Raw genomic sequence first — 20,660 nt, forward strand, 5'->3', positions numbered from 1 at the left:
CAGTTTTTTTGGACATGAATTCTCTTTATCCATCGGCAATGTCTCACTACTGTTTGCCATGTGGCAATTATAAATGGCTTGACAATCCGTGTGCTTCGAATTTCCCCGACATTGCTAGTGTTGAGGAGAATGGGGCACAGGGATAGTTTTTTGAAATTGACGGTGAAATACCCATGGAAATCCATGAATCGGTAAAAGACTTTGTTTTTCCGTGCATAAATAGACCGGTGGGTAGGGACTCTCTGAGCCCCTACAATTTATCATTAGTAGAGGACGGGAGTATGCACTGGGTACCTTCAAAACAAAAACTAACTGCCGACCTCAACCCGAAACAGAATATCGTCGTTCATCACGTGCTATTGAAGTGGATGGTGTCCAATGGTTTTAAAGTGACAAAAATTCATAGAACCCTCCAATTTTATCAAAAGCCTTACATAAAAATGTTTATTGACACCTTTGTCGGTAAGCTTTCATAAGCGAAAACGAAAGTTGAAAAAGAAGTCTATAAACTCATTTTGAACTCAGCTTTCGGTAAAATGTGCGAGTGCGTACGAAACAGAATTCGATGCGACATTCTAACCAATTCCAAAGATTGTGCTCTAATCCTTTTGGATCCAAACTTCGCATCGTTCACAATCATAGACTCTGATATGGTGCTCCTACACCGTAAGAAAAGAAACATTGTATTAAATAAAAATATTGCAGGCGGGAGTGCAATCACTGAAATATCTAAAACAATTATTTGGCTACTCAATAGCTATTTAAGTAATTCGTATTAGCCGATTAAACGACGAATTCCAGTTTAATGCAGAGAGTCTGATTAACTTCTTTTAAAGGTCGAAACTAATACCCTATTGAAAAGTAATAAAAATGGTGAGTACATTAGATCACAATTCGACTCAACTAATTGGAATAAATCCCTCTACCCAGAGCTAGTGAAACGTCTGGCCCCAAATCAATTGTTAATGGTAATAAATCTTAAACGGGTAGCGATCTGATATCCAGTGGTGTTTCCTGGTCCGAAGGTATAATGTGTGGAAACGCACAACAAGGATATCAAACAAGTTTGCAAGGGGATACCTACACACTTTGTAAAAAATAATTTTAACATCAATGTGCATAAGAACTGTGTGGAACTTATTTTAGTGCCGAGGGCGAAAGTCATGGCGGTTCGCTTCTTCCAATTAAAAAACTATACAGTTAGAGCTCAGAAAAGCGCCATGTCTGCTATTTCGGACAAAGTCTATGTACTTGAGGATGGTGTGAAGGTACTACCCCACGGTCAGAATTTAATTTCAGACCGATTTTAATGTATATAGTACATAAAACAACTAGGTCTAGAAAAATTAACATACATTCATTAAAAAAGTACAAATTGGGAGGGAGGGTTTTTTGGATAATGGATGTCTTTAAATTCTTTTTTTTTCTATATCACAAACAATTTTCAATGTGTGTGTGCAAGGCAGAGCAATTTCCACTATTTATTGCCCCGGCCCGGGCCCGCCACAGCGGGCCCCCCCCTTCCCGGCCAGCGGCGCTCCCCGCGGCGCTTCTCGGCCCGCCGCAGCCGGCCCCCCGGCCCCGGCAGCGGCCGCCCCCGGGGGGAGGGGATCCCATACCAAATGCTGTAAATAAAAGTGATATTATTTCAAGTGCTTTATTTCAATCAATGTTGTATTTTTTCTATAAATAAACAAAAAAAGTGTATTTATTTAAGTGTTTTTTCTCTGTGCCTATGTAAATGTTGTATTTTTTATTATAAATAAATTAAAAAAGTGTATTTTGTCATGTTTAATGTGCTTTCATGTTCAATGTAATATTTTTTTTAAAGTATTTCTGACTTTTTTTTAGTATAATAATAGAAAATGTGATTCTTTATTAGTCTTCTTCTTCTTCTTGAACGGAGTAGTAGTAGGGAAATTATTTAGTCATTAGACAGCTATAGTCTACCGTTAGTTGTCCAGGTGAACTGTTGAAGGGAACATGTATCAATTTAAAACACCATTCAGATCGTTTCTGTGTGGGCCGCCAATGTCAGGCAAAACAACACTCTTAACTAAAATAATAAAAAATTGCGATAAAATGTTTGTGGAAAAGCCGAAAAAAATCTACTATTGTTACAGTATTTGGCAGGAGTCATATGATAAAATAAAAGCAATTGCTGCCACAACGGGATTGGTGCAAATACAATTCATACAGGGACTTGATGTTTTCAGTATTATTGAACCAAACTCTTGGCTGATCATTGACGATCTGGCTGAATCTATTGAACAATGGTCCCAGGAAATGCTACAACTGTTCACTGTTCGCTCTCATCATGAACAGATTTCCGTTACTCTGGTTCTACACAGTCTCTTTCATCAGAGCAAATGTATGCGAACACTTGCATTGAACTACACCTACTATATCATCAACAGAGTTGTTCGTGATTCTAGCTCGCTAATAACCCTCGATAAACAAATCTATCCAGGGGCCCCCAAATTTCTGCTCTCAGCATACAATCAGGCAACTAACTACGGTTATATCCTATTGGATCCTAATCAAAATACACCCGAGGATCTGCGTATAATCACACATATTTTCGACAATGAAATAACAGTATATCTCCCTGTAAACATTAAAAGAACTTAGTAGTTGCTATCATGACCCTAAAGAAACTAAATGAAAATAGACATCTGTTTTCAGTTCTAAGCACTTCAAAACCCTCGCTTAGGAAAGCCATACTCAATCATGGTATTGACAATGATTTCATTAATCTAATATCTGAACTTCGTTTAAATTTGACCGAGGGCAATGTTCAACTACCAAAAGTAGTTAAGCAACAGGCGAAGCAACATCGTTCCATTGTACGTACATTGACCTGTAAAAAGAAAGGAAAGAATTTTAAAAAGAAACTTCTTCAGGCGGGCGGTAGCTTTTTCACGCTTTTACTGCCAATAATTGCAGGACTTGTAAATAGTTTTCTCTAGAGAATGGCAAAACCCTATAAATTGACTCAAATAGAACTCACTCTCTCACCCGTGGAACACTTTGAGAACAATCTGAGTAAATTCCTTGACAACGAGAATATTGAGGAGGATAAAAAAACTGCTTTTACTTCAAGATGCACTTCACCGAGTGGACAAACATAAATCTTATCATTTTAAGGTCACTGCTGCTGGTATTGAGCACAAAAAAGAATCGTCTCCTCAAGATTTTACTGGAATACAATTAAAAAAGGAGGACTTAGATTCGATTGTATTTAAAATTGGAAATCTAATGCCCCATTCATTTCGTGAACAATGTAAACGACTCCTAACCTATCTCATGGGAAGTGGTCAAGATCATATTCAAGTTGAGAGCAATGGGAAAGGGATTATAATTCAGGGAAAGATCTATATTCTACTTGATTTAATCTATGATATGGTTACAAATCGTGAAGGACTTATCATTTGACGCTCATCTATACAACTTGCTAAATACATTAAACTTCCCCAAAAGTCTTATTAGCAATAGACAAATTCTAAAAAAATTAAATGAACATGTACCATCATCATCATTATCGACATCACCATTAAAACATGAACATGAAGAAGAAGAAGAAGATTTTAAATCAATCTTGGAAAATACTAGCACACCTAGTGGAAAAAACTTGACAATGGTGGCGAGGAAAAAGCGAAAATGTATCATGTCACCATCACCAACCAGTATACAAAAGGGTAGCGGACGTTACACAACGTGTTTACATTCAAAATGGTTGAAGTTCTGAAAGGTGTTTATGAAAATATTGGTGAGGCGGGGAGTTTTAAGTTCCCCCACCACTCTTTCCAAAGTCACTGGTGTTCACACTAAAAGTGTACAAGACTGTACCAAGTACAATGTTTTACTTTAAAATATGAAAAGTTTACTTCATTCTAAATACGCTTCCGATGTAAATCAAACCCCCTTAATTAAACTTGGAAATCTGCCTTAAACTCTCATTTATTTACCAGCCAAATATCCCTTTAAAAAGTTCAAAACAAATGTTGTACTCTGTAGAGATTCGCATTCTTTGTTATACAAAACAAAGGGCTCTTGAAATTCCAGACTCTATTGAAAGATTTCAAAGGCAAAAAACTGCGGATCTTTGCACGCACCAGATTAATGAGACGGATTGGAATTTCTTTGAAGTATTTTCGAAGAACAAAGTGGGACATTGTAAAACTTAGTTTCGTAGTTTTTTAGAAGTACTCTCAAGAATGTGCATGTTTAATGATCAGAATATCGCGGAAAAAACTATTGGGTAGTTTTGGCTGCATAATGTTTGATTTTGTCAGCATAAGAGTAAAAAGACGGGCCCTCCGTGTGGAGATGAACCAATCAGAAAATAGTGTTTATTGCTCAGAAGCAAAATTCATGTTATATAGTTGTGAAGAAGTGTTTTTCGGGGCATTACTGGATTATTATGTTAGGGGCATTACGTATTACTGTATTACTGTCATTCCTGCATTAGACATTGCTGTACTTGCCTTTGCCTATTGAAGTTTGAAGCCGTATGTTTAATCATGTAAGTCTAATAAACCTATTGCTTTTCTATTTTTACAGTCTTATTTTATATGTTCGTATCTAGAATTCAAGAGTAGCCCTCTAGTTCGTATATTATCCATTGGAACGCTCCCAGGAATCTGACGACCTATGAAGAATGTTTGCGGCGCCTATTTGACTAGCTCCCTATTTCAAACTCCCCCCATATCATTTGGTGTAGTTTAAATGCCACATTTGGCAGAATCAAAAGGTAACATTTAGCACGGTTGTAACTTCGGATTGAAGCCTCTCTGATCAAATTGGTCATTTCACAAGGAAAATCAAATTCATTAGTTAACCTATTTATATATCTCCCAATAAAGAGTGGTCCAATTAACAAAACGCCACAGATCTAAAATTTATAACGCCACAGATGGCGCGGCCGCAAACTTGGATGAAGTATACGAACTAGTTAGGCTAAAGATTTCTCAATTTAAAATATTTACTAGATACAGACCTATAACAAAATTTTTTTATTATTATATATGTCTAAGCCTATTACTGCTAGGCTATAATAGGGAAACCCTTTTAAATATCTCATAGGAGATAATAGATTTCCCAAATAGGATAAGTAAAAGTGATGTATTTGAGTGTATAATTCCACTAATTAAAAAAAAACAACAACAAAGACGCCATCCCCGCGCTATTAAATCATGGCGGAGGAATTAAGTGCATTATTAATTGCGCAAAAATTAGTCGCCAAAAATGTAGAATTAACCAAATCTATACCACAATATGACGGGCAAACAGACATTGATGAATTTAATATACAATTAGCACAATTCGTAGAGTTAACTAGAACTGACCTGAAAACTTGAATAAGTATGCTTCTTCTAAGGCTAAAAGGGCAGGCATTAACTTTTGTAAAACAGATAGAACGGAGCGTCAGAGAAAATAATAATTTGCCAATAAACACAATAGAAAAACTATTGACGGCATTTAAAGACAGATTTGTTGAGACTAGCTCAACAAACAAACTTAAGCATGGAATGGTATGTTTTGATCATACACAGAACGTACAAGAATATCTAAATAACATACGAATCTCAGTAGAAGCAAAGTACGGTCAAGGCTCAGGAGAATTATACGAAAAAATTATACTAGATGCATTTTTGCAAGGACTTCCTCCAAAATTATATAGGATCGTAATTTCAAAAAATATCCAAACAGTTGACTTTGCGGTTCAGGAAGTAGGGCGAATGATTGAAATTGATACAATTGTAGCGAATCATAGTAAAACAAAAGTAAATAACATAAGCGAAAAAACAAGCCTAACCTACAAGGGTGATCAAGAGCACCCAAATTTCTTTTCAAGAGATAAATCCCCAATACCACAAAGAACCAGAACACAAGAAACCGTCAGGCAAAAAACAGTACGTTTTCAGCCTATGAAACCAAACATTTATAAAAGTAACCCAGTAATAAGATGTTACAACTGTGATCGTGTTGGACATCTCGCGTAAGAATGTCGTTTTAGAAATGAAATGGCAACATCATTTAATGATGAAATCACCAGAAATACACGGTATTACGGAAATGATTTGTTCGGGAGAACAAATTTTACTACCAGAGGCGCACAAGGGTACACACAGGACGCAATATTCCCACAATACCCTCAAGTCCGCCAACCAGCACCTAATAATGTATACCGACAGAACCCGTATAACTCTTCCCCCAGTAGACAAAATAATTATCGGCCGACGGCAAACCCAAATTTTTCAAACCGACGGCAAATAGTTAACTGGCCCGCGAGAAATGAAAATTTCTCGAGCCGACGGCACTTGCAGTCAGCACCAACAGCCGGCACAAATGCCAGAAATACAAATTATCGCAATAATACGTGGCAAAGGAGGACAGATGTGAATCAATTAGATGCGTCTATGGAGCCTCACGTATCTGAACCTTTGTCCCAAGCACCTATGTATGAAATAAATTCCCAGGGAAACGCATCAGGCCCCTCAGAAGAATAAACTGAACCCAAATGGGGCCTCGAATGTTTTACAGGTCCAAACCCATAGTAGTACCGTCCTTCAGTGATAAAAATAATAAGTTACCCATATTTAATAATTTTTGTGTGGCAAATGTCTATTTTAAAGCTTTAGTTGACAGTGGCGCAACAGTCAACATTATAAATTCAGGCATATTTAATATGTTGCCTCCGCATATCAAGCGACTGAGAAATGTAAATAATCCAAACTTAACTAGTGTAACAGGGCACAAGTTGGACGCAAAAGGTTCAATTCGCCTTGACGTTAAAAGGAATAATAGAGTCTTCCCGACAAATTTTATAATATTCAGTAATTTCCCGTATGAAGCCATCGTAGGCACAAATTTCTTAAGGTCAAATAAGATATTGTTAGACGTAGCTAACGAAAGGCTCGTGTATCCGGCTAAACCAAGAGGTTCCTCTCCTTCAACCCCTACGTCAAGGAATATTAATCCGAATTACATGGAAGATGCAACGGTTAGTAAAATCTCCGACGGCACAACGCCACAATCCCTTGAACCTTTTGTAACAAGACATAAGGTACATTCGCTACAAAGAATACGGGACATAGCTAGACACCCATTTGCTTACTCCGTGCGATATCGGAAAGATGAATTAAATGCAGTTAATACGTGGATTGAATCCGCAAAAATAAAAATTGGAGATATGCGACTGTATAGGTCAAAAGAAATCAAAGAGATAGTGGAATTGTGGAAAAAAGTAGGGAACCCTAATGGAGTTCAGGCACAGCCAACGTTATTGTCGAATAGTATCAATCTAAACTTAATAGACAATGAAAATAAAGAAAATTACTATGGATTTGCAATACGGAAAACAAAAATTCCTCCCAGGACAATGCACAGGATCCAAATATCTCAAATGGTGGAACCGCTGGATAGTAAGTCCGAAATATGGTTCGCCATCAAATAAAAAGAAAGTCCCGAAAATTTGTTATGTGAAGAACAAATTATTTCTTATGAAAAAGGCGAAGGCTTTATTTGGGTGACTAATAACCAAGAAAATGATATCACCACGATAAAAAAGGGAACATGTTTGGTTCAAATCCAAACTATTTCGGAAGATAACTTAGATAAGTAGGCAAATTCCAAAAGAAACCTAGTTAATAGCATTAGTACATCAATTAACAAATACCCCTTGACTAAAGCACAATTTTTTAATAAATTCAATATGGATCATATTATTTATTCATAGCTCAAAAATAAATTATGTTAATTTTTGTGTAATTTTAGAGACTTATTTTCAACGTCTTAACATTATATAGTATTGATTAAATTTTACCAACACTCTATTTTAACAACGGGGTTGCCCGTCGCGAAACAGCCATATCGTGTACCGCATAAACACAAAGAGTAGCTAAAAAACAAAATTCGCGAGTTAGGAAAAAATGAGATTATACGCCCCAACATAAGTCCCTATTAAGCTCCAGTGATATTAGTCCCAAAAAAAGAATGGCGATATAAGACTCGTGGTAGATTATAGAGCTCTTAACAAACAAGGAGTGAACGATAAATTTCCCTTGTCGAGAATAGACGAAATTCTTGATTCTATATCAAGCAAGAACAAAATTTTTACTTCTTTGGACCTCACCCAAGGATACCATCAAATAAAAATAGCCGAAAAGGATGTCTATAAAACTGCATTTTGCACAAGCGAATGTGGTTCATATGAATATTTGAGAGTACCATTCGGACTTAAAACGAGTTCAAGCGCGTTATATAGACCCTTATTGCATTTATTAAGAGGATTGAACAATATTATACATTTTGTTGATGACGTTATATGCGTAGGGGAAAATGTGGAGCAACATTTAGCAACATAAGCTAAAGTGTTTGAAAAATTCAGAGAAGGCAATTTAAAATGCCGGCCTGAAAAGGTTAATATATTAAAAGAAAAAATTAAATTTTTAGGAATGGTAGTGACGCAAGGAGAAATATCCCCGGACCCGGATAAAATAAAATGCGTTGAAAGGCTCAAACCCCCTAAGACTATGAAGGAACTAAGAGGAATTCTAGGTCTTACGGGCTACTTCAGAAAATTTGTCCGAAATTATGCCCAAATTGCGAAACCACTTACGAAACCAGTTAACCAAAGGGAGCTCCCAAAATGTTGCCTGGTCCCAGGAAGCCCAAACTTCATTAGACCATCTCAAAAAGGCACTCACCTCGGAACCCATATTTGCAATTCCAGATTTCGAGAACGAAAAGTTTGTAGTTACGACTGACGCCAGTTCCAAGGGCATTGGCACTATTCTTTCACAAAAAATCCCATTAGAAAACCCCACTTCTCTAGAAGAATCGTCCAAACAAAAAGTAATGGAAAAAGTTATATGTTATTCAAGTAGAACCTTAACAAAGGGTGAAAGTAATTATTCTGCCACCAATTTGGAATTATTGTCTATAATCCATCACTTGCATAAATTTAGACATTATTTGATTGGTAGAAAATTCATACTACGTTCAGACCACAAAAGCTTGCAGCACCTGCACACATTTAAAAACCCCACGGGAATTCTAGCTAGATGGATTATGAAAATCCAAGATCTTGATTATGATTTTGAATACTTAAAGGGCAAACAAAACGCAGCATGCGATTTCTTGAGTAGGTTTCCGGAAGACGAGCCGTCGGAAACTGAACGGAAGGAAGTTAATATTATTAACACTAAGATTAAAAGTAAGAAAAGTAAAATTAAAGAATTAGAGAAAGAAAATAAGATTAATTACCGTTCCTTGTCTTTAGAAAATGTAAAAAGAAATCAAGAAAAAGATGGAATGTGTTTAGCACTTATTAATTATTTCGTGAATGATGATATATTACCAGATGAATACAAAATCATTAGAAAAGAAATAGATAATTTTTACTATGATTTCGATGAAGGAATATTATGTAGAATAGTAACTAATGAGGCAAACATAAACCAAACTTCAATAATACCTTTATTACCAGAAAATTTAATAACACCTGCTTTTGAATATTTTCATTCGGAAATTGGTGGACACTTGGGAGTAAAAAAGAACTTCCATAGATTAAAACAATATTTCTATGTGCCAACGGCATTAACAAAACTTAAAGAATATGTCAGTGCATGCGAAAAGTGTAACTTAAGGAAAAATCCCCAAGCTTACCCTAACCCCCCTATGGGACGAGTTCCGGTAGCGAGATTCCCCTTTGACATCGTCTCATTTGACCTATATGGGACAAGTGGAGGTTTACCTGTTTCTAACAGGGGTCATACTTGTATTCTTTCGGTCATAGATCACTTTTCAGGATTCACCTTTGCAAAAGCTTTAAAAAATCAAGGCGCTTATGCCACAAGTAAGGCGCTGGCGAAATTATTTTTGAAATTCGGCATCCCAGATATATGCATAAGCTATAATGGAAGTAACTTCGTTTCAAAATTAACCAAAGACATAATGAAATTTCTCAACATAGAAAAATTAGTAACATATCCTTATCATCAACAAGCCAATGGACAAATATAGAACAGACATAAAATATTTTCAAACATATTAAGTATTTACACAAAAGACAACAGAAACGATTGGGACCTGTTTTTACCTTATTTAACGAATGTAATTAACACTGCCTATTCAGAAGCAACTAAGGACAACCCCTTTTACTTACTCTTTGGTCGCGACTATAGAATCCCATATGATGAAATTATAGAGTCCCGGCAATATTACAATAACTCAGAAGATTATAAACAAGAATTCATAAATAGGATGAGAAAAACTTATAAAATAGTAAGACAAGAACTGGAAAAATGTAAAGTAATTCAAGAGCTAAAAAACCTACCTAAAGTCAAAGACAAAATAAATTTTAAGATGGGAGACTGTGTCTACCTAAGAAATGAAACAAAAACTGAAGGCAAGAAACTTTCTAATAAATATTCCGGACCGTACAGAATAATCAAAAAGTATGATAACGATTTTACATTCAAAATGGTGAACCCCGATAATGGAAGAACCTATAAGGCACATGTTAGCCGGATAAAAAGAGCCAAATTCCCGGAAAAATGGGTATCGCATCCTTCATCTACTGAGTCATCAGACGCAGAAGATGAGCCCCCTAAGTCAAGATTAGCGGAGCTAAAACCCTTCAATTTCAAACAAGATTATTTCGAAAATGAAAGTGATCAAGAGAACTTTGAAGAATTCTTAGCTATGAAAAACCTAGTTATTCCAAAAAGAAAATCCCTGGTACCAGTGAGAATAAAAACGCCAAAAACCCCAAAAAGTTCATCGTCAGAAAGCGCAGGAGACCTAGATTATACGATATCTCCTAAAACACAATTTTTTCCCGATAGAATTTCGACTCCTTGTCCCCCCAAAAGATTCCCAGACGATATGGTTTCCCCAGCCACACCAATAGAGAGAACCCTGTCACTATAGGAGGAATTGAACAGAGCAGTAGAAACCCCGGGTATCATTGTGAAGAAAACTTCTAAGGATTCAATTAAGACAAATCTGCGAGAAGCAATGGATCTTATAAATTATCCCATAAACACTAGGCAAACTAAATTGCCTCGGATTCAAACCCCCAAGGATGACCGGGACGGACAATTCCATAACATAACTGTATCTAAAGTCAAACCCAAACAATGGGCTTCATGGAGGGAAACAGTACTTCAACGAGTGCCTCATTCCTCTGAAGACCTGTCATTTAACCAGTGGAGAAACCCCGAAAAAACCTTGGATTCCTCTCAGAGTTCTCAAAAATCTTTCAAATCTAATTATGTGAAAACACCCGGCGAGGGATTAAAGGCTAAACCTTCCACTTATAGTTGAGTGGAAAATTATGTTGAACGGGCCGGCGATACCTCAAGAACACGACACACCACCGTGAAAAGTTCTAATGTCGAATCATCCGTACCCAGTTCCGAAGAATCGGACGATAAATCAGATCAAATGTTAGTTAAAGAAACAGGGAAATCAACACCAACTTCAGCAGCCGCACACGCAAAAGAAGCAAAATTGAAAGGGCAAGAATTTCTGAAAAAACAATACAAGAGATTTGACCTCATATCACTAGCTAAACCAAAAAGGAAAAAACTGCAAAAAGCAGAAGAAAAAGTAACAACACAGTCAAGTAGAACGGTTAAAAAACCTGACAGATGGAAATATCCCTAATTAAGGTCAAGTCAAGAGTTCGTGGGGTAGGGAGGTTGTGTTCGCAACCTTCAATTAGTTAGTTTCCTTTTATTACTCGTTGATGGTGGCGGATTTCAAATTCCTTGTGAGGATCAACTTGGGATCATTATAGAATTAGTAATGTGCAAATAAAATTTAACCAAGCCGAAAGTGAAAGAAATATAATATGTAATGATAAATAATAATAATTCGAGTTGTGTCAAAGCATTGGCGATCAGGAATAAAGAGCTGAAGTGGGAAGATCGTGGTGTGCCGATGGTGACTAGTAGTGTTTTTAGGTCCTGTTTGGCACATTCTGCCTACCGGGTGGCTGCCTTACAAAAATCAACCACACCCCTGCAAATGAGAGTTAAACAGTCGGATAACCTATGATGTGCCCAGTTATTGAGATCAATAAAGGAACTTATGTCGTAGAGAAGGTGATTGTGTTTTCGAAATCGATGTCGTCGATTTTATACGACGATGTGACTTTGAAAACCCTCCCATCGTACTTCGAATTCATAGTCCTCCGTGAAATTCAACTTATAATCCTACAAATTATTGTAAAGTCAATATACCCAAGTTGTTAAAGGTATGACCCCAATAAACCAAACGCGATCTCCTCCCAGAGTTCCCTACGGAAAATTAACCCATGTCCTAACCAAGATGGATATCATCAAAACCAAAAAATTACCAGTATAGGAGTATCTAATTGTAGACAAAATATTTATCATATATATAAAATGGCAACAGAATCGAAGCCCATACGTAAAGCGATAATAGATACGGAGTTCATTACAATAATGAATGCGAAGGAGAACATTATATATTCGGCAGCCATGGTAGTTGTGGACGAACAAGGAAAAGAGATATATGCAAATGAATGGGATTTAACCTACAACCTTAAAGGGTATGCACCAACACTTATAAGTACGGACTAGCACTCGCGAATACTCCTAAATATCGCCCAGCTAGAGGAGAAGTTAAAACAAGATATAGAAAAAGAAGCGTGGAACAACTTGGTTGTTTGCAATTATTAATAAGACGTTTGCAAAGGAATCTTAACATCAAATATTTCTACTCTAAGGGTACTTCGCAAACAGACCTCTTACTCCTTGATAAATGTAGAGCACCAAAAATTTGTTATAATATAGACAAGAATCCCCAATGTGTTAATTATGAAGGCATACATCATCCCCTATCAGAGATTCAATACTACAAAAAATTTTTATTTGTCCCTGAATCGGAATAATACAAATCCCTTGGTAGTAAACTATTTTTAATACGTATAAAAATATATAGAAGAAAAATAGACGCATACAAAAATAACAGTAGGAAAATTAAAAGAAGAGTGTAAAATGTAAAGTTAACGAAAGAAAAACATCATAATTATAATCCCAATAGTGTCCTCAATGTAAGAGTTATTGTAGCTTCACCCGCAAGGTATTGTTCATTAAAACTAAAATAAAAAACTTCTTGATACCCGCTGACTTCTGATGATTGCTCACGCTTATAGCCTTCACCGAACAAACATAAACCGGAACTAACCATTTCACCGGTCTTTTCGTCGGAAAATCAGATAGAGATAACCTGCTTGGAATATACTAACCTCTTTAGGTAGATAATTAATTTATTAATAAAATGAAGAAATTTTCCAGTTGCCCGCAACTGAATACACCACAATTAGCGTCAGAAACAGCACATCATAATTATCCACAGCGCCCCGCGTATAAAAAATGTTATAGTCTAAATAATGTAAATAAGTTATTAAACGAATATATATTAGTAAAAGTAGCAGAAGAATTAGACTTTGTCACGTTACATTTCCTTTTAAAATCACCTAGAAATTCCCTAGATGACAGAGTAATCTTAAGGATAGTGGCAAGTTTAGTATATTGTAATTTTATTCCAAGGATGAGCCCCAAAACAGTAGAAAAAAATAGATTGACGGCCATTATGACATTTAGAACTCTCATAAATAAGATCCCAATGTTGAAATACCCCCTAATTACTGAAGTTATCGCGGAAAACCTGTGGCAAACCCAGGATGAACGCGGTATCGCGAAAATATGGCCATTTAAATTTCTCACTTTACTAATCGATCAATAGTATAACTTGCTGAATGGAGGAAAATTCCTCACAAGTTTGTATAAAAATTGCTGGAATTTTGACGGCGTAAACCCTGAAATAAAGTCCAACACATTGGAAATTACCGCGCGAGATTATAATAACATAAACATGATTGCACCAAATCTTTTTGAAGAAGACGAAAATTTTGGATCCAAAATATTTCCCAATTTCTATATTATTGTGCGTGAACAAAAATGTTGTAATGCGTCACATATTCAGTTAATTTTTAGGGTAGTGAAAATTATAAATAATCCACTTTTCCTAGCCGAACAATGTCGTAAGGTAATTCGTGAAAATATGAACAAGAATAGCATAGCGAACACGTTGACTAACCTAGAACTCCCGAATGATCTGTTGGTCTATCTAATGCATATGGACACAAATGAAAATAACGAAAATAACATAGTATTTGAGTTGAAATTTCTAAGCACAAATGTGTTATCATGGGAAATTCATCGCCTTAATACCATGCTAGCACGTTTAGAAACACGGAAAGAACTACCGAAAGATACGGCAATCTTGAAATTGAATATGAATGAACATGGAAGGAATCATATTTGTAAATAGAATTAAAATGTCCCTACAATAAGACATATCGTAAACCTGTTTTAAAAGTTTACTCCCTTGAAAGTATACATATAGAATGTAGATACAATAAATTAAGTAACTTGATGAATTAGAGTATATCCTATGATAAGTTAAACCATATAATTACCTCAACGCTCTCGTGTAAAAGGATAATTTTTGTATTAATGCAGAGTCTAATTATTTTAATTGTAAGAATGTCAATAAGGTCTTTGAAATATTAATAACGAAAATAGACCACCCGTGTATTTTCGTATAAGTTAGATGCTTATTTATTTATGTGATATTTATTGAACAAAAAAAAAATAATTATGCCCCTTGGCAATTGTTAATTAAGTGTTTGAAGTATATCTCGACTATTCATAACGATATATAAGCACTAGAGTAAAGTAGAATATCCATAATAGTTCCAATTTTAAGATGTTGTTCACCAACAAATACTGTACTATAATTATAAATAAGTATTGTTTAGCTCATTATGTAAAATGGTTCAAAAATTAAATCAACAAAAATCGTCATAAAATGGCCCAATTTAAAAATTATAAGAAAAAAAAAAAGAAAAATATGTAAAACAAATTTTCAAAAAATAGATAAAATTAATAACAGATTAATTTTAGAAACAAGAAAAAGGATGGGGCGTAAGAATATCATCATAATCCTCGTTGTTCACGCAACAACCCAAGATATCGTGAAACATGGAGTTATATTTAGGCATGAAAACTCACTCCTAGCCAGCCATAATGCATGAAAATTTTTTATGAAATTGGATCCCAAACCATTTGAAACCTTATTTCAACAAGTAACGAGACTGGAGAAAAATACAAACGAACTTAAGGAATCCATATTTCAATTCCTAAGGTCAGATAAAGGATTACAGGCCAGTAAAATGATGCATAGTAAAGACAACAAGGAATTCCAAGCCCCAACTCTCCCAAAATTAAAATCAAAATTTGTAATAGATGATTTCGACAAAAAGATGGCGGAAATAGACATGGCACTAGGAACCAGTACCAGAGAAAATAGAAAGAAAAGATCAACGAGTAACATTGAAAGATCGTCTAGAAATTTTACCGCGATGACACACATAGAAAATACCAAACCATCGACTCCAAGAAAAGGAAAACTTTACGACGGAAATTACGCAATGCTAAGTGAACTACCGAGCCTATGGACTTTTCTCAAGGAATTATGGCAGAATCATGCTGAGAAAAATGTTACAAAGAAAATATTATCAAAACTCGCAAAGGAGAAGGACTACAGACAAGTTATTAACCTAAAAGAGTTGAAATTTTCAAATACACAGCAAGACAATAGAAACGAAAACCCTATCAAGGGGAAAGAAAAAGACACAAACACCACCACGCCTGTTTATGAAAAATCAATAAGAGAAATACAATCTTCAATGTCAGAAACTACAACGAGTACGATCCCATAAATACGCAAATTTGACGAATAGTCATCTGTAAATTTGACAACACTGACTTATATGAAACCGACAATACTACCGAACAATACTTGGTCTAAAGGGCCCACGTTTATGTGCATCCAGCCGACATTCATATTTACTATAGGTGAGAACGCAGGAACCCCAGTAAAATATACCGAGATACAAACAATAAAAGTACAAGCTGTTAAAAAAAAAGAAAAGAAAAATAGTTACAACAAAGAAGAAGAAAATGAATACGTACACCAGAAATGTTGGATCATAGACGACAAGCGCACTTGTGCTAGGTTAGCAATGGCCGACGAGCCAGCTAGAGAGGATATTGAACCATTACCTGATCTAAGCGAGAAAAACGCCCTAAAAGTGTCAAATCACCAAGCATTTTTAATATTATATAGGCAATGATTACAAGCCTTGTTTGAACTATTTAATACAGAAATCAAAAAATTTAAACAAAGTACGACGAGAATTTTTGAAGTATTTTTTCGAAGAAGCAAATATCGGAGATCGACAAGCCTAATTCCCATCATAGGAGAACTCGCCTCCCGCCTGTTTGGTTTAACAACGGAAGCAGACCTGAATATCTTAAGGGAAAACGTGAAGAAATTGAATAATGCCATGAATATAACATTACACGTCCAGAAAATACAAGCGAGTATAGCTAACTACCAACGAGATAAAGTCGAAATGATATCCAAGAAAATCTCAAAAACTGTAAATGTAATGAATTACTTAAGAAATGAAGTAGATCGTGTGGTGACAGATTCAAGCCTTACCATGGTGTCACTCGATATAATTACCATGTCATTACTAAATCTAGCAACTGACGTTAGCAAATTTGAGTTCGCTTTATTTGCCCTCACGGGAGGAACCTTGTCATACGACCTGGTAGACCCTTCGAACTTAAAAAGCATTCTAGATGAAATTAAAACACACCTAACGTTTGGTTTACATTTACCTATAGAACCAGAAGTATCAAATTTATTCCTTTACTATACAAAAATATCTTCGTTTTTCGCCTCATTATCCAGCAGTTTGAAAGGTACAATCTACCCCTGATCTTGATGTTCCTGGACTTCATTGCCGCCTTCGACTCTGTCACTCGCCAGAAACTTTGGAAGATCCTAGAGAATGACGGAATGCCGCTGAAGTTTTTTGAACTGATGAAGGCATACTATGACGCGTCAGTGAGCCGAGTTCGAGTCTATGGTGAAGAAACTGAAGAATTCCTGGTTGAGTTCGGAGTAAAACAAGGGTGTGTCCTCTCTCTGACTCTGTTCAATTATTGCGTCAATTGGATGCTTGAAAATGCACTGTCGTCCTATCCAGGAGTTCAGATCGGACAGAATCTTTCACTGACTGACCTCGATTATGCGGATGATGTTGGCCTCCTGTCAGAACCCGTAGAAGCTCAAAACATGCTTGACAACGTGTTGGCCTGGGCAGACCTGATCGGCTTGAAAGTCAGCACAGAGAAAACGAAATTCATGGCTATTAACCACGACGCAGGACCATTCACACTAACTGTCAATCAAGTTCAGCTTGAACAAGTCAACTGTTATACATACTTAGGCTCCCAAATATGTATTGACGGATCCTCCGACGCTGATATCCAACAGAGAATACAGAAAGCACAGACAGTCTTTGCCTCCCTTCGGAAACCCTTATGGAATCGCCGCGAAGTCAGTGTCCGAACGAAAGTTCGAATCTGCATGGCACTAGTCCGCACCGTTCTCCTTTACGGATGCGAAACATGGTCGGTAAAACTACAGCATGAGAATACACTGAAGGTGTTTGAGCATACCTGTCTGCGAAGAATTCTCAGAATACAGCTACGTGACCGTATCTCCAGCGCGGATTTACGTCGAATGTGCAATATTCAGAGAGATGTTGCGCTCACTATTAAAGAACGCCGTTTGAAATGGTTGGGCCATGTTTTACGGAAGCCGCCAGAATACTTGCCTCGCCAAATACTTCTAGCCGAGCCTATTAGCTCCTGGAAGAGACGCCAAGGAGGACAGAGGAAAAACTGGTGGAACCTGGCCAAATCAGACCTTGAACCTATCGGGGGATTCAGAAAATTCGGACACAGATGGTCAACTCAGTGGCTTACTTTTGCAGAGCAGCTGGCAGAAGATCGCTCAACATGGTCCAAGAAGGTCTCCAAGATCATCGATGCCGGGCGAGGTGGAAACGCCCGATTCCTGCCACAAGTACAAGTACAAGTACAAGTTTACTATACAAAGCTAAAAGTACACATCACGGAAATAAATGAACAATTATTTGCAGTAGTGACAATTCCATTGATAAACCAACAATCGATATATGACTTGTACAAAATCTCGACCTTCCCCGCTAACATAAAGAAAACGAACTCATTTATGACTATCACACCCGAAGCTGACTATTTACTTGTTGATCAAGATAGACGAAAATATGCCCTAGCAAACCCCCAAGATTTAAAGGAGTGTGTGTCATTCAAAAACCTAGTTTGCCAACTTACGTTACCTATTTACAATGTAAAGTCTGGATCCTGTATGTTAGATATATTCTTAAAAGACACGCAACAAGAAGAAATACCCGATTCGTGCGAAGCCTTAATAGGAAGTAATAAACGAGAAATATTCATACACCTTAGGAACGACCTTTGGTTGTTTTCTGTTCCAAGGGAAACTGTTGGGACTTTATCTGGTTACAATACTACGGAGAAAATCGACCCAAATTATAGAACTGAATTACTACTACAAGATTTTGGTACGGTATCCATAGCACAAGGATGCCGACTCGTAACTAAGGAGTCAACAGTCCAATCACATTTAATTACCATGATTAATAACATGATAAGTAAAGAAATAATCAATTTTAAGTCAATCAACCTATAGCATAATATCACAAATATAGAAAGAGAGGAAATAAAAACATCTATATGGTCAAAAATAATAAATAACAAAGGAACGTTTACGCATACTAATATGAAAGAAGCAGTATATTCACAGATAACACTATTTACCAATGAAGACCAGAGATTAATGTACGTAGATTAGAGATACGGATTATTCTCAACCAATTTTTTGTGGAACGTACTATTAACTGTATGTGTCGTTTTCACGATTTCCTTAACTATAAGGGCCTTACTAAATTTCAATTAGGGAAGAGTTTTGAGAATAAGAAGTCAAGCTCCTAAGAAAGAACACGAAGAATCGGCAGAAATGCAAAAGGTAAAACTGGAACCCCAAGAAATCGCTTAAACCAAAAAAAAGGGACGGCATTAGCAGACAAATGGATATATCGAGGTTTCCATTCGTCCTTGCTATGTCTGTCTCCCTCCATGTAGTATCGTTTACGTAAAACCGTGTGGCTATGACGCTGCACCAGGTGTTTCTTTTACAGCAAGGACTTGCGTAAATGCAGGCATGAAATGTGTTGTAAAGCCAGACCTCAAATTTAATGATGTAGAGTAGAATTTGTTTAAATGATTACCGTAAATCTATGTAAAACTAGTTAGATGTTAAAGGAGATTTAAATAAAGTGTATGTAATAGTGTATGCTAAGGAGCATAATGAGAAACCTTGCTTCACAAAAATTAATTTCCTGTATCATTATTATGATAACCTAGGAGAAATTTCTATGTTTAGGAATTTCCAAGGGAAGCCTCATAAGTGTTCCCACTCATTCAATAAAAATGTCATTTCGTTAAAAGTCAATGTGTACATATAATAATGTCAGTGCATTTAAGTTGCCTTATAAAGTGAAATGTGCCTACTTGATACATGACCCACTTGTGTCATGTCTACACATCCTAAAGGACATGTGATTCTGCCGAATTATTATATTTCAGGAATTGGGACGACATAACAATTAGGCCAATTCGTTAACCAGTGAAATGATGCCCCAATAGCACCTATTTTCATCACTTCTCAACCAACGAGTACTCGCCATAAAACCCGAGGAAGCTTCATCCGAGCGTCGCACATCAAAGCACGGATGCGGTTTGATCAAGGAAACGATGATCGTTCAACGAAGAATAATTTCTTCAATTACAAATTGTATTATGTATCAGGTAACAAGTCTCAAATATCCAGGATCTTATAAACATAACAACCTGAGAATTATATTATCAAACATAAGACATAAAAGAATATATCATCTTTAATAATAAAACTGATGAACCCACATTACCACGTTGAATGTGTTAAAGAATCAAAGTAAGAAAAACTCTACACAGCAACGAGTTACACTTCAAGTCACCTTCGAATATTTCTCCATTATGAAGTTACAGAGACATTAGAAACATTACCGTAAGCGTTATGAGATAAATTTTGAAATATGAACTTGAAAAACGAATCATAGAAATCAAAATAATTCTAGTGACAACCCCTAAGTGACAATGTACTCCTACCTCAATCACAGACTGTATGTTAAAGGAGTTACTAAAGTTTGATGTCAACGCGCTCCAAATTCAAACGTCATTCCCCCACGATTTATGAACAATATTTAAGTGCACAAAGAAACAGTTTTACCAACAAATACATTCTCTACATAATTGAAGATAACCCAAAGACAGTACGCCATATCCTGTGGTCTTCAAATAATCAACACTTCTATCATCAACATAATCCCAGTGCTCAAGACTTTAACAACAAATCACCCTACAAGACATTTAAATAATACAGGTGAAAACGAACCCTAATGGTGAAATTCTACGCACCTGCAATCAGAGATTTAATCATTTCGTCTGAGATGAACGCATCTACAATGAGACACTAATCTGTGAAGAAACTATATATGAAGTATCTTTCTGTTTCAACAATACTAGCGAAGGACC

The 20,660-nt window shown here is 36.3% G+C and overlaps 1 protein-coding gene and 1 pseudogene across 1 annotated transcript in view; one reads left to right on the plus strand and one right to left on the minus strand.

Annotated features, from left to right (window-relative positions):
* LOC148956641 (mitochondrial import inner membrane translocase subunit TIM14) overlaps positions 1 to 20,660 on the minus strand; it is a 68,827-nt gene that overhangs the window by 12,687 nt on the left and 35,480 nt on the right. The window lies entirely within an intron of this gene.
* On the plus strand, positions 1,164 to 16,826 carry LOC148956642 (uncharacterized; annotated as a pseudogene).

This window comes from Artemia sp. Qi Xiang Cuo, chromosome 1 (assembly GCF_049724085.1).
Source record: "Artemia sp. Qi Xiang Cuo chromosome 1, ASM4972408v1, whole genome shotgun sequence".
Taxonomy (NCBI): domain Eukaryota; kingdom Metazoa; phylum Arthropoda; class Branchiopoda; order Anostraca; family Artemiidae; genus Artemia; species Artemia sp. Qi Xiang Cuo.